This window comes from Dermacentor variabilis, chromosome 1, assembly GCF_050947875.1.
Source record: "Dermacentor variabilis isolate Ectoservices chromosome 1, ASM5094787v1, whole genome shotgun sequence".
Classification (NCBI taxonomy): Eukaryota; Metazoa; Arthropoda; class Arachnida; order Ixodida; family Ixodidae; genus Dermacentor; species Dermacentor variabilis.
Window position 1 is genome coordinate 209,503,214 of NC_134568.1, and position 13,182 is coordinate 209,516,395.

General features: G+C 43.4%; 1 long non-coding RNA gene across 1 annotated transcript; it reads left to right on the plus strand.

Moving 5' to 3' along the window:
• The first annotated feature begins 7,385 nt into the window (after positions 1-7,385).
• On the plus strand, positions 7,386-9,573 carry LOC142572838 (uncharacterized). The gene is made up of 2 exons (XR_012826148.1): positions 7,386-7,543; positions 9,476-9,573. It is a non-coding gene; the product is annotated as an uncharacterized LOC142572838 (long non-coding RNA).
• Positions 9,574-13,182: the final 3,609 nt, after the last annotated feature.

Below are 13,182 nucleotides of genomic sequence, written 5' to 3' on the forward strand. Positions count from 1 at the left end.
CTGGCGAGTTCTGGGCGCGTCCACTTATCGAGACAAAGTCCTCCGTAAGACCGCAGAATTATCTTTTCATCGTGCAAAGGAAGTTGAGGCAGGTTCTGATTCCGAATGCGCTTGCGTACGGTAGGCTGGGAGGCGTCCGGAATGCCCAAGATGTTCTCGGAGGGTTGCGTCTTAGCGCGCGTTTGACGGTTGCGTCGCTTATGTATGACTGTCTTCCAACAGCCACCTGTGTCGTCGTTAGTTTTGTCGTCGTAAATGTTCGGGGCAGCATCTTCCTCCATCCTTTGCGTACGGTAGGCTGGGAGGCATCCGGAATGCCCAAGATGTTCTCGGAGGGTTGCGTCTTAGCGCGCGTTTGACGGTTGCGTCGCTTATGTATGACTGTCTTCCAACAGCCACCTGTGTCGTCGTTAGTTTTGTCGTCGTAAATGTTCGGGGCAGCATCTTCCTCCATCCTTTCCCCTGTCGGAGTGTCTACCTCTCGTTGTTGGGAGGGAAAATCGGCGACGATGGGATCGGCGGCCACTCCCGCGGTATCGACCTCGGGCGTCTTCGTTGTTGTCGAGGAACGCGCGTCGGCGTTCTCCGTCGCCGATTGCGTCTTCTGCTCGTTGGAAAATGACGTTGCGGTAGATAAATGCTCCATCGAAACAGAGCGGTGAATTGGTCGAAGGCCCTTTGCACGCCCTTTTAGAACATGGGCATCGGAAGAGCTGGTCGCTTGGCGCTCTTGGTTCATGGTGTAGAAAACACGCCAAGGCAGCTATGGCCCCGGCAGGGGCAGCCGCGTTGGAACTGCTTCAGAGCTGTAGAGGCGCGGGGAGCGGCAACAAAGTCCCGGGAAGAAAAGGCGGTCGGTGGGAAACGGCGAGAAAGCCGCTTCCCATACGACTCCCGGCGAAAGCGGCCCGGGCAAGGGCGGTCAAGGGTGGTCGGTGAAGGTCGCGTAGTCTCGGTGGTTGCGGAGCGCGCCGACGACACGTCCGTTCACTTCGGCCGACCGATTGGAACTCTCCTTAGGAGATAACGAAACTTTAGATGGCGGGGAACTTTGCCTCAAGATGTGGCTTCACGTCAGCGTGCGCGACGCTGACGTAAAGGCACACCTCAAAGCGAAATTTTTATGTAATCCGCACCTTGACTTTACTGTTAAATTTTTCGAATTTTTGGTGCAGGTGGCCCGCTCAAAAATACAGTAGGTTACCGCAGAAGCTGCTTTTACTGAGCGCCAAAGGAAAAGTGAAAGTGGTTGCAAGTAGGTTTGCGAGTATACACTGTAAACGAAAATAAACCCACCTGGGAGTTTTTAAGAGGTGATGTGCCCTAAAACCTCCCCTCTCAAATATTTACTCCGATGTATGGGAGCAAAACAGCGCCATCCCCTCGTTTCACTCCGCTGGCTAGCTGCGGGAGTATTAAGGCGACATGACGCGATTTTACTCCGCTTAAAAATCTTGTTCTCCCGTGAAACTCCGACAGGGAGTTTTAAAAAAACTCCCATCCGCCGATACAGGTTGGTCACGTGGCGCTTCCCATGAGGCTGTGCGCCTCGCCAGCGACCGGGCGCGTTCGGCGGAGCGGGCAGTGCTCATGGCTGACGGTTTGTTTACGTCTGTGAAGTGTCGTTCCGCGACAGCGTTTCGTCAATTTGTTTCCCGTATTTCCTTCCAGAAAGTGTTATTGGCATGCCTGAAGCTCACTGTATCTCAGCATCAAGTACATTAGCTGTGATCGCTTTGCTGACAACGATGATTGCAAGAACCACGTTTTCAAGTGCGGAAAAAGGCTTAGGTATACCTCGAAGCTGCTCACTGGCTCGTGATGTCGGCTCACGTTCTGGCTGTGTTTTCGTGCTGCGTCACCCTGTCTTGTGTTCTTCAGTACGTGAAATGCGACTTCTATGACCTTTTAGTACATGCTGACAACGTCCAGTGTAGTGTTTGAAAGGACCGCGTAGCAATGGCAACAGTAGCCACTGTTCGAGCGACGACATCCGTGCTAGTCGCGCATGAATGGCGTAACCCAAGTTCGTTGCGGTGCTGTGTTGCCAGTGAGAAAGACCGGAGTGCAAGCAACTGTTTTTATGTATCTGTGAACGGATATCCTCGCCCGAAGAAAAACGGTAGGACATAAGTATGCGTACTGAAAATAAAGCTTCTTATTGAGCGATGTGAATCGAATTGTTATCGCGCATATATGTTTTGGTCACGTCGTTGCTTCCTATATTGCATTAACATTACGCTCTATCCGAGACATTGATTTAGACGCATGCCTGCTGGCTCCGAGTTTAGGGATTCACTCGACAGATCAGCGATGTAGCTCCTTTTCGCAACCGAGACAGATTGCTCGGACGCAGAGCAAGTAGTGCGGTGTATAAAATGTATGACTGCGCATTTCTCGGTGTTAATTATGTCGGCTGCTGCGGGTCATGCTCAAACGTAATAATTTCTTGCTACGCTACCACTATATCGCAAAAATTTAATTTTGCTATGCAACACATGCACTTACATTTTTCTTGCTTACTGTAACTAACGCACTACTTTTTGGCCGCGAACGCCGGCAGTGTGCGAAGTCGCTTCAGCACTCACAGAATGGCATGATAATTTTGAAAAATTACGCCATTAACTTTTTCTCTCTCACTATTTTGAATTAACAGTTTTGTGTTGCTTAAGGTATTCTGTTAATTTCAGAGAGAGAGATCTCGTATGAACGAGCATGTGAGTCGTAATTCTGAAAACAGCACAGCTGCTCCCTAGGCGGTTTCGAGGCACACAATATCGTGGCTATATATACTGGCACCGTTGCTTCTTGAGTATCGCGTGTACGTGTGATGTCTTTCAAATTTCTGCATTGGGTGTTTCTGAAATGTTTATGTATGTCATGATATATGTGCTTTCATTGACTTGTTCCGTCGAATTCGACGCGGTCTCGTGTGCATATTTCGAAATTTGACCAGCAGCCTCTGCATGTAAAAATGTTCGCGCAAACTCACGCGATGGCTCTTTTTATACTCCCATTGCACCTCGAAAGAACTCCGTCAATAGCAAAGCAAAAAATAAAGAAAAGACAGAAAAAAAAACTCCCATAATTCCACGCGAAAATTCCGCTCGTACGGAGTAAAAATTCTACTCCGATCATACGGAGCAAAAAAAACTCCGAACCGGGGGGTCGCTATAGGACAAGCAGTATACTCCCACCTCGGAGTTATTTCCGTTTACAGTGTATATGGCATTTAAATGTGTGCTTGCGCGTGGTCGCCGATTTGTATAGTCACCAGCCCGATTCAAGCATTTTTTGTTCGTTTGGAAGATCCTACTGGAATGTCATCCATGCGGGGCAGCTTAAAGCGTTCCGTTGAATTCTTTGCCGTCGACGCAGCCATCGCTCCCGACGGAGGCATGCAGGGTTGTCAAACATGTCACTGAAGCACAAAGCGAAGATTAGCCGCGAGAAGCTTACGCATGGAGGATGCGCTAACAAGGGGGAGGGGGAGGAGTCATGAAATGTTTATAAAACCGGTTTGACGCGTCTGAGCATTGATGCACGAGCGAATGGAGCATATATGCTGGCGTGTGCTGTCTAAAGCAACGGCCTGTGCCTCTTATCTGCTTTAATTTTTCTGCATTAAGCTGAGGAAGTGAAGCTGAGGAGGTTGTGATCTGGTTGTCGTCCAAAGGGCGGACGGATAGACGGACAACAAACGAATGGACAACAAACCCAGTATTGAGCTTGACTGTTTTCGCGTTGCAAATGCAGGTTATCATAATGCATAGTTGCAATACGTATAGTTCAATGCCCGTTTTCATTTAAGAAGTATCGATAAATGTTGACTGCGGTTGCAAGGTTACACATCCCATTTTCAGGATAAATTGCGTCATTGACATTAGCGTTCGAGCCTTTTCATTTGTTTTCATTATGGGTGTACATATCGCAGCTTACACTCTAATCTCGGTAACCTATAAGTTTACCTATAAACATGAGTAACAAATAAAATAAGGGTTACATCGTCCACCCTTTTGATGTTTTCAATATATTGCTCATCCTGAGGGTCACAATGACGCAACTGAGTGCGACGGGAGCTGTTTATTAGTTACATTGATCTGCTGCCCGCATGTAACCACTATATCGTAACCTATTAAATTCTATGTAGCCTTTAACCGAGACTTTACGGAGACCTCATATAGGAAGTGGAAGTTCGCAATTTACACATCATCGAAGCGCAGGATAAGTTGCCTGCGTGCACACATGGTTCATCCGCTTGATAAGCACGTGTACGGCTGCTCAGACGCAAATGTTGCCTGAGGGCAAATTACTTATTGAGCCAGCAGAGTTGCATAACGGAAGTAGCCAGGGAGAAAATAATGTCCTGCAATCGATTCTTGCCTAAAGTACAGTCACCGACTGAACAAATATTACACATTTAGCGCTTTTCACAGGCCCCGCATGTGTCCTGCAGAAAGCTGCCTCGTTTTTCTACCGGATCACATTCGGTCGCTACACGCGATTTGGTTGTATATAACATTTTAAATTCCCAGATAAGCCGACACATGTCCGCGCAAATGTTTTTGCTGATGTTTGTTTTTATTCACAAATAAACGGATTGGGGACCGCTTTTGACACACGTTAACTTTATTTCGTGACAAAATAATGCCCCTCTGGCACTTCTGGTTTGTTCACGAGGCGAGAAATAAAGCATCATTACTATTTTGGTTTATATGGTAGGAAACTGGAAGGCCCCTTTGTCGTGGTTACCAAGTGCGTGTATTCATCGAGCGAGCTCAATCGCGGACTGATGTATCAACATTTTCCTCACCAGTTGGTGAAATGCATCGTTGCCTAGAAAGCGCCCCAAGCACTTAATGAGTGTTGCCTAAACGGAAGATATACTGATTGAGCATGTTTAGCAAACACTCTCTGCAGGCGAGGTGCGAAACGGGAGCAAGCAAAATGCAATCATTGATGCGCTTGATACGTTTTCCGCATTATTATTTGCGTACTAAGGAACTGTACGAGTAAACCCCTGCAGCGCTCCATATATCGCTATACTGCACAACACGGTTGTTCCAACGCGCGAATTCATTCCAGTGCGTTGGAACCTGTACCATGCGTTCTAACCAGACTTCTGCATTATATTGCCATTGCCTCGCATGTATATGCCCTTCTGTGCGAAGAAATAATCTGATAAATTTAATGTTCTGTAGCGTCTATGGAATCGGCTGTAGCTTCTAATGATGTCTCTAATGCGCCGAACTCCAGCCAAGCTGTAAGCGTCGATCATGGTGAGTATATAAAGCCAATTTCGCACAAAATAAATACATACGTATATACTTAGCAAAGCGGTTTCCTATGTTTGTTTTACAGCGTATGCTATAACAGGCAACATTCGCGCTATTCGCGCCGGGCATTTTTTGTACAGGGTGATTTCAGTGGGTCCAGCATTCAATAAAAAGATAACGTGGGATACGACTCTCTGAGAATCAATAATAACTTGAATTTCATAGTGAACATCAGGAAGGCGTGGAATGACAATAATTAGTTCGCCAATTACGTAAATTTTATTTACATCTTACATTTTCTTTATTTGCGGGCCACATTTTGTTGATATAATTGGGGCCCTGACTTAGTGAAAGCTAGCCCAGAGGGTAAAGATCGACTGTAAGATACTTAGTGGGCGCAACAGACGGATGCCATCGGCGCTCTGCGCGCTCAGTTCTGGTTTACTGGCACACTTAACGGAAAGCTTACTAGGCCCTTGGCGCCCAGTATGAAATTTATAGCTGAAATTTAACCGCTGGGCCAGCGAGTGGTTTGGCTATAGGTTGAAATTCTCTAAATACAAACAAAATAAAAATAATCAGTTTACTACTACTTTCACGGTTAATTCCCACTTAGTGTCCGCCATGCTCCTGAACTTATCGACGATGCTTGGAAATTCTTGAAAGCGTCTTCCCATTTTGATAAAATTTCAGACCCATTAAAAACACCCTGTATATCAGCGACGTGCTGCTGCCAAACTTCGCAGGGAGCAGTCACTCGTAGCGGATTACGTGATAAGGTGGCACTGTTTGTCGGGCGTTACAGAAAACAAAATACAGAAAACAAAATATGTTGAACTTCAAAAATTCTCGCCAGACGTTTTAAAAATAAAAAGGATTGTAGTAAAAATTGTGAAAGTACACAGTGACTTCCATCTCCCGCATTCCCCGTGTTTTCCACAGTGACTTCAAGGTATTTAGAAAATGCAGTAATGTCGATCAGAAGTGCTGTCACAACGTCGTATATAGTTGCCGCTGGTATGTCGCATTATTGGCTTCCATATTCTCGCATTTTTTACGAGTAACTTATTTTGGCGTTTTCTTGCTTTACTGCAGTGAACAGACAAGAGACATATGATGCAAATACAGAAAGTCACAGTGGTTCTTGGGAAGAACATAATGGTTAGTGCAGTAGAAATTTATGCCCAATTCGTTGTGCTTTCTTTGGTGTTTTATGAAACCAGAAATGAAATTTTCTTCCGGCCAAGTTGCTCATGGTGTGCTGGACCACTACGATATGACAACTTCCTCGCTGCCTGGTTGCTCAACAGGTTGGACAGCTGTCAAATATAAAGATGTTTTATCACTCATGATCAAATTTTCTTTCCCGCAGCAGTACTTGGACTATGGGTTGGCATGTGAACGGCACAGATGCCACTGAGGCTAGTGAACTGCAAGACTCTGGAGAAAAATGTGGTGTGGATATAAAAAATATCTTGACTAATCCTTTAAGTGTGAATGCAGTGGCAGACCGGTTAAACTGACAATAATATAAAAAATCTGATGGTTTATATCTTTTGGAAATACCTCACTGTTCAAAATTAGCTAAATTTGGTTTGCTAAAACTCCTGTTTTGACTCACCTCAAAGTTTTCTAATTGTTGTTCAACAAGGTAGCAATACACTTGTTTCTTTAAAATGTTTGTTGCTGTCTACTGTGTCCCAGTGCTATGCTGTTGCTGGAAATACTTGATGTATATAATACTTGATGTATATTATATGACTCCATATATAAGGAAGCAGGGTATTGTCCTCTTAGTGGACATGTATCAATTTTAAAGGAAGCATGACGGGTTAGCCTAACTCAACCTAATAGTTCGATGCGCCAAGTATACTCGATGCATCAAATTTGTGGACTTTTAGCTAAATCTGGCTGTAGCTTGCTTTTTTGTGATATTTGTTTTTATAATTCATTAAACTGGCACTGTTTCTCCATCTTTTTAACATGCATTGCCACATTTTATTCAAGTAGTCTGAAATCAGCGCTTATATATAGAATAAGCTACTTTATTAATAGTTTTCAGCAAATTCAGACTTACGTACCACATCTCTTGGTGAAACAGTTGAGAACAGCAACTTACGACGCGCCAACGACCTGTCCCTTCTCCCTACAAGAAGCACGGATGATCTGTCACTGCTGCCTAAGAAAAGCACCCGTGACCTGTCCCTGCCGCCTACGAGAAGCACCAATGATATGCCACTGCTACCTACGAAAAGCAAGGTTAGGAAGTCTGCAGTGTGTGCCAGTTCACCACAAGATATTTTTATGGTCTTCTACATCACACGAAAGATGTGCACATGAGCAAGGTAACACTAGAATTTACAATATGCCACATGCGGTATGCCCACAAGAAACATTACACGGATCACATAGAAAAACCTTGCTCGTCATCTGCTGTTGATAACATGTTAATACCTGTAAATATGCTTGACTCGGAAATGTCTGGTACTCAGGCTGGCAGCCAGTCTTTTTGCGCCTCGTACATGATGGATGCGGAACCTAGTTCAGCTGAGCAGCTGACCGTTAAGGCTAGCACAAACATTAGTGCTGCAGAGACACAGGCTTCAAGCCCTCAACTGGTTACCAAACATTCATGTTTGGCTCGGTGACTTGAGTCACACATCGCTGTACGAAATCGGCTGCAGGCGCAGTAGCATATTGAGTTGCAGATATCTCGGCAGCAGCCGGCGTTGCACTTGATGTTTCGGATATTCATAATTCCAGTGCAAGGAAGGCATTTTATTGTTCCGAAGGTATATATGTGCCTCCAGTAGAGGTAATCCTTGATTGTGGGAGTAAAGGCAATATTATTCCTCTTAAAAGCGTGCTTAAAAGATCTGCTGCACCACCCAAATTTTTTTCCATTGCTTCAAGTCCAAATTGGACATCTCAACAAGTTACCTCCTCCAAGATTTCACTGATGGAACGAGATTTCAGACACATCCTTTTGGGAGTTCCCGTGACAAAAATTTAATTGTGATGTTACGGGAGTTTTGAGCATTACATTAGAGGTGTTGTCAGTGAAGTAGCAAGTCCAAACTACTAAGGCTCGATCATTGTGGGTTGATTCTGTGTAACACACCTGTCTAGTTTACTAGTTCCAGCATTACTAACTCACTTTTCTCCTTTTGCCCTTGTTGCTACATGTTTTTGTTTTATTGTGTGGGCAAATGCGACATTCAGGCTGTGCTCTAAACTACATGAACAAACTCCGGGCAGTGATTTTCTTAATTTCTTTTCCTAGATTGTTTGCCAACTGATGAGCTTCAAGTAACAGCACCTCATATTTACTGTGCTTTTGACAGGATCTGCATTTTTGCTGGCAACCAAGCCGAAGTGATCACTGTCTCCACATCTGGATTACAATGGATACTTACTTTACTTATTTTTTGTCTTTTGACGTATTACACTAAGAACCTAGAATGCCCGTTCGCGTTTTACCAAATGCTTGATCTCGTGCAAAAATTTGTGCTGCGAGGAGACAAGGTAGTAAAAGGACTGTTTTCTGAACTTATGAAGCGTTTCTTTCCGTTCCTAAGCAAGAAAAATGTAATCTAGGGAGTTCTCTTCTCGCTGCTTTCCATGTTTCTTAGCAACTGTGAAGCGACAGAAATAACAACATATGTGATTTACTTCAATACTGTTGGTTAGCTCCAAAGCTGGGAGAGGCTTAAACCCATAAGCAGCTGATTTCGCACATCATGCATTTTTATTTTATTTTATTTTGTTTATACATACTGCAACCTTAAGAGGGTTATCGCAGGAGTGCGGTACAAAATCAAGGGTGCCACACACACAGCAAAAGGGGGTACACAAATCAAAGGTACAAAGCAAAGCACAAGTATAAGGAATATTGTTCACTTCTAGTCACCAGTGGTGCATTTACTTGCCTCTAGCCATTTGTTGCTTTCACTTGTGGTGAAGGCTGCTTGATTTTGTTTTACTTGCGTATTTATTAGTTTCACAATTTCTTAGAAACATAGCCTATGCATTTCGTTGACCCACGTAGATGTTTCTGTTTTGCAAACAAATAATGTGCACTATTTGCCCTTCCTTGCTCAGTGCTAGCAGATGAGTGTATATCTACATCTGTGCAGAAATCTAGTGTTGTAGTTGTTATTATGTACCATCATTTGTGATATTTTTGTCATTTCACACAGTTGTGGTGGCCTGACAGCACATGGGAAGTCCCAAGGATGGTATTTTTTGTTTACGTCTTGTTGAACAAAATACTTATAATAAAGAATTTCGTACCCGAGAGTACTCCAATTTATTTTTCGACAACATTCACAAAATATTTAACAAAACAGCTTATTACAAATTCTCAGGCGCGTAGTTAGCAAGTGAAACATGATGTTGCCATTAAATACATGAAAACAATTCATTGTTACTATATTATTGCCAGTAGCTCTTTGCAATATACTCACCTGCATTAAATTATTATAGCCAACCTGCAATACCCACCAAGGTGTTGCTGCCACAAGTGATTTTTTTGTTGAGTGTGTAGGTCAAGCTCAGATATTTTTATGCCTGAAGGAGGATGGATTTTTATTAAATAGTGGCTCTTGTGCACATGTAATACTGCAGGAACTGGAAGTATTTTTGGGTTCCACATATTTTGGAGGGAGAATAACTCACAGGCAGTATATGTTTGAAACCTACAGCTCAGTTATGTGGCCGGTCCAGCAGGGAGTGTACCCAAAAGGATATGTTAAATTAAGGGTTTACTTCAGCGATTTACACAGACGTTTGTATTTTGATTGTGCTATATTTTTCTTGCTAACCTATAGAGCATCTAGCCCAACGTCATGCATCAAAATGTTGTGCATCTCGAATTGGGCCAACGTTCTGATGCCTGCCAGTTGCCTCTGATTTGATCCCACCACAGATTCTTACACAGAAGTATGAATTATGGGACTGAAAGAAAAACGTCGGGGTACAATACCAATTCGAGCAAATTACATGCTCTCTTCAAAGGTTTAATGAAATGCACTGACAATGGAAGTCTCTTCTTTAGTGCCACAATTTAAAGATCTGCATAGCAATCTGAGGTGAGAAAAAACCAGTTAACTGGCAGGAACGACAATATCGGCCCGATTCGAGATGCAAAATATCTTGAAGTGGAACAATGTGAATTTTGTAGGTTCTCATAAAATAGAGTGCAATCAAAAAGAAAAAGATTCGTATAAGTAGCTGAAGTAACCGCTAAATTTAACAGGTCTATTAAAGGCTCAATTCGCTTTTTAGAAAATAGAAAGTTATGGCGTAACCTCAAAATTTTAACATTTTTGAGGGTAACAATGTACCTTATATATTGTATTAGCTGCAATGTACTTTATAAATGCGAATTTGTGCACCTATACTAAGGGTTACCCAGCTAAGGGTGTACTTGCTGGTGGTGATCATTACGGAAGCAAGAAACCAGTCAAGAGGATCACAGTCAAGCGCACAGCCTTATGCGTGAATGCTACGGAAAAACACGCGACAACATGCAGAAAGTAGTACACCAGAAAGCTCGAATATTCGCACTGATTATTCTCAGCGACCTTACGCAGCACCTACTTCAGAAGTAACGCCAGTTAATAGCGACCATACCACAGCCTCGGTGACGCAACAGATTTTGCCAATGCTTCTCGCAGCTTTTAAGGCAATCCTATCTGCTCTGCCGGAAGCAAACAACCTACCAGAAGTGAAAGCCTTGTTGCCTCTGGAAGCACTATTCTGTCAACAATCAGTACATGAATAACCGCTACAACAATGTCTCCGTATTTCAGCGGAATGCAAAAAGTATTCGTACGAAGTGTGCTAACTTTCGTAAACTGCTTCCCTCCCCCCCCCCCCCCAATACAACTTTCCAATACTTTGCATTCAAGAGGCGGGAATGTGTGCCGATTTTCGTCTCTCTAATTATGTGATATACAAGACATCTCGTCAAGGTGCTGCTAGCAGAGTGCTCGTATGCGTCAGAAACGACTTGCCATCTTATCAAATTCAGTCAAGTGATTAAGACTTTCCGGAATTCATCACTTGTAAACTATGCTTTGGTAAGCTGTACATAACAGGGATTACTCTATAACTACAATTTTGAAACCGTATTTCAGTAGAAGCGCTAGTAGAGATCTTCAAAATAGCTTATTCTAATGTATTCATATGTGGAAACTTCAATGCACACAGCAATAAGCTGGGGCAGTGATCATTGTGATGCACGTGGTAACGTTATTGAGTGCGCCACAGATAAATGCAATTTGACTGTTTTGAACGATGGATCGCCAACATTTCTTCGTGGATACAATTATTCAAGCTGCATAGATGTTGCCCTGTGTTCACAAGATCTTGTGAATGGTGTGGGACGGACAACGGATATGGAAACGCGCGGAAGTGATAATTTTCCCATCCTTGTAAATCACCCTAGCATGCACATTAATATCAGGCGTTAGCAGACTAACCAATTGGAAAGCTTTTCGGTACCGCCTAACGAATCAAATTAATCAAAATACAACAGTTGAAAGATTTATAAATTTATTGTAGGGGAATGTGAACATATGTACAAAGGAGGTTTAAATTCCAAAATATTATGCTGCAGCTGACGGAATGTATGAACACCTAAGAGCCGTCAATTAAGCGCCGATCCGAAAGGGCGTACCGACGAAACGGAAGTTTAGAAGCATACAGAAACGCTCAGAAAATTCACAATGTAATGCGCAGACGCATGGAAAATTTAGGCAAACGGCGCTGGGGCGATTTCGGCGGCACTTTGTCGCCTGAAACGTCTGTCTCACGAATTTTTCAAGTAATTCGTTCTTTAAGCGGACCTGTAACACAGTGCTTCCGATTTCGTGCTCTCGATGTAGCTCAGGACACGTGTGAGATAATAGTTGCAGATCAATTGTGCGAGCTTATTTCCAGACCTGCTTTTCCATCACAATGTGCAGAATTTGATAATTAAGTAGTGTTAGTTAAGCAGAAAACTACTGCTTGCTATTGGGCACAACATCCTCAATTAGATCATGCTTTCACATCAAGCGAGCTTCAATGTGCAATTGCATCATGTCGCCAAAAGTCTGCTGCTGGGCGGGACGGCATTACGCACACTATGCTAAGAAACCTCGGACCGACAGGTAAAAATGCTCACTTAGACATCTGCAATAATCTATAGATAGAAGAAACTGTGCCCGACTCTTGGAAAGTCGCTTGAATCATCCCAATTTTAAAACCGGGTAAGACGCCCTTGAGCCTTTAATCCTTCCGCCCAGTTAGTTTGATTAGTTGTTTGTGCGAGGTAATGGAGAAAATGATTGACGCGCGACTTCAATGGTGGTGTAATGAAACGGATGCGTTGTCCAACTACTTAGCAGGTTTTAGAAAACAGAGATGTACAATGGATGCAATAGTAGATATAGTAACCTGTGTGGAATACGAACGTGCACGTGGAAACTTGGCGATAGCAGTATTCCTAGACATCAAGAGGGCATTTGACACTGTTAGCCACGTTCATGTTCTGCTAAGTATGTAGGAACTTGGAGTGTCTGTCAGGTCCTTGCGATGGATTTCTGAATTTTTATCAGGCCGCAAAATATTTGATCAGACGGGTTAAGGAAATAGTGCTGAACATGTTGTCAAACAGGGAGTACCACAAGGAAGCGTACTCAGCCCTTTTATTTTTAACTGGGTAATGGCTGATTTAACAAGAAGACTGCCATCCCCGTTAAGATTTTCACTGTATGCAGATGACAGTTGTATTTGGACATCTGGGTCTGATGATCAATTACTTCCTAAGGCATTGAAAGACGGCATAAATATCATTAACCAATGTTTGAGGGAGAGAGAGAGAGAGAGAGAGAGAGAGAGAGGAATGGTTCTATCACAC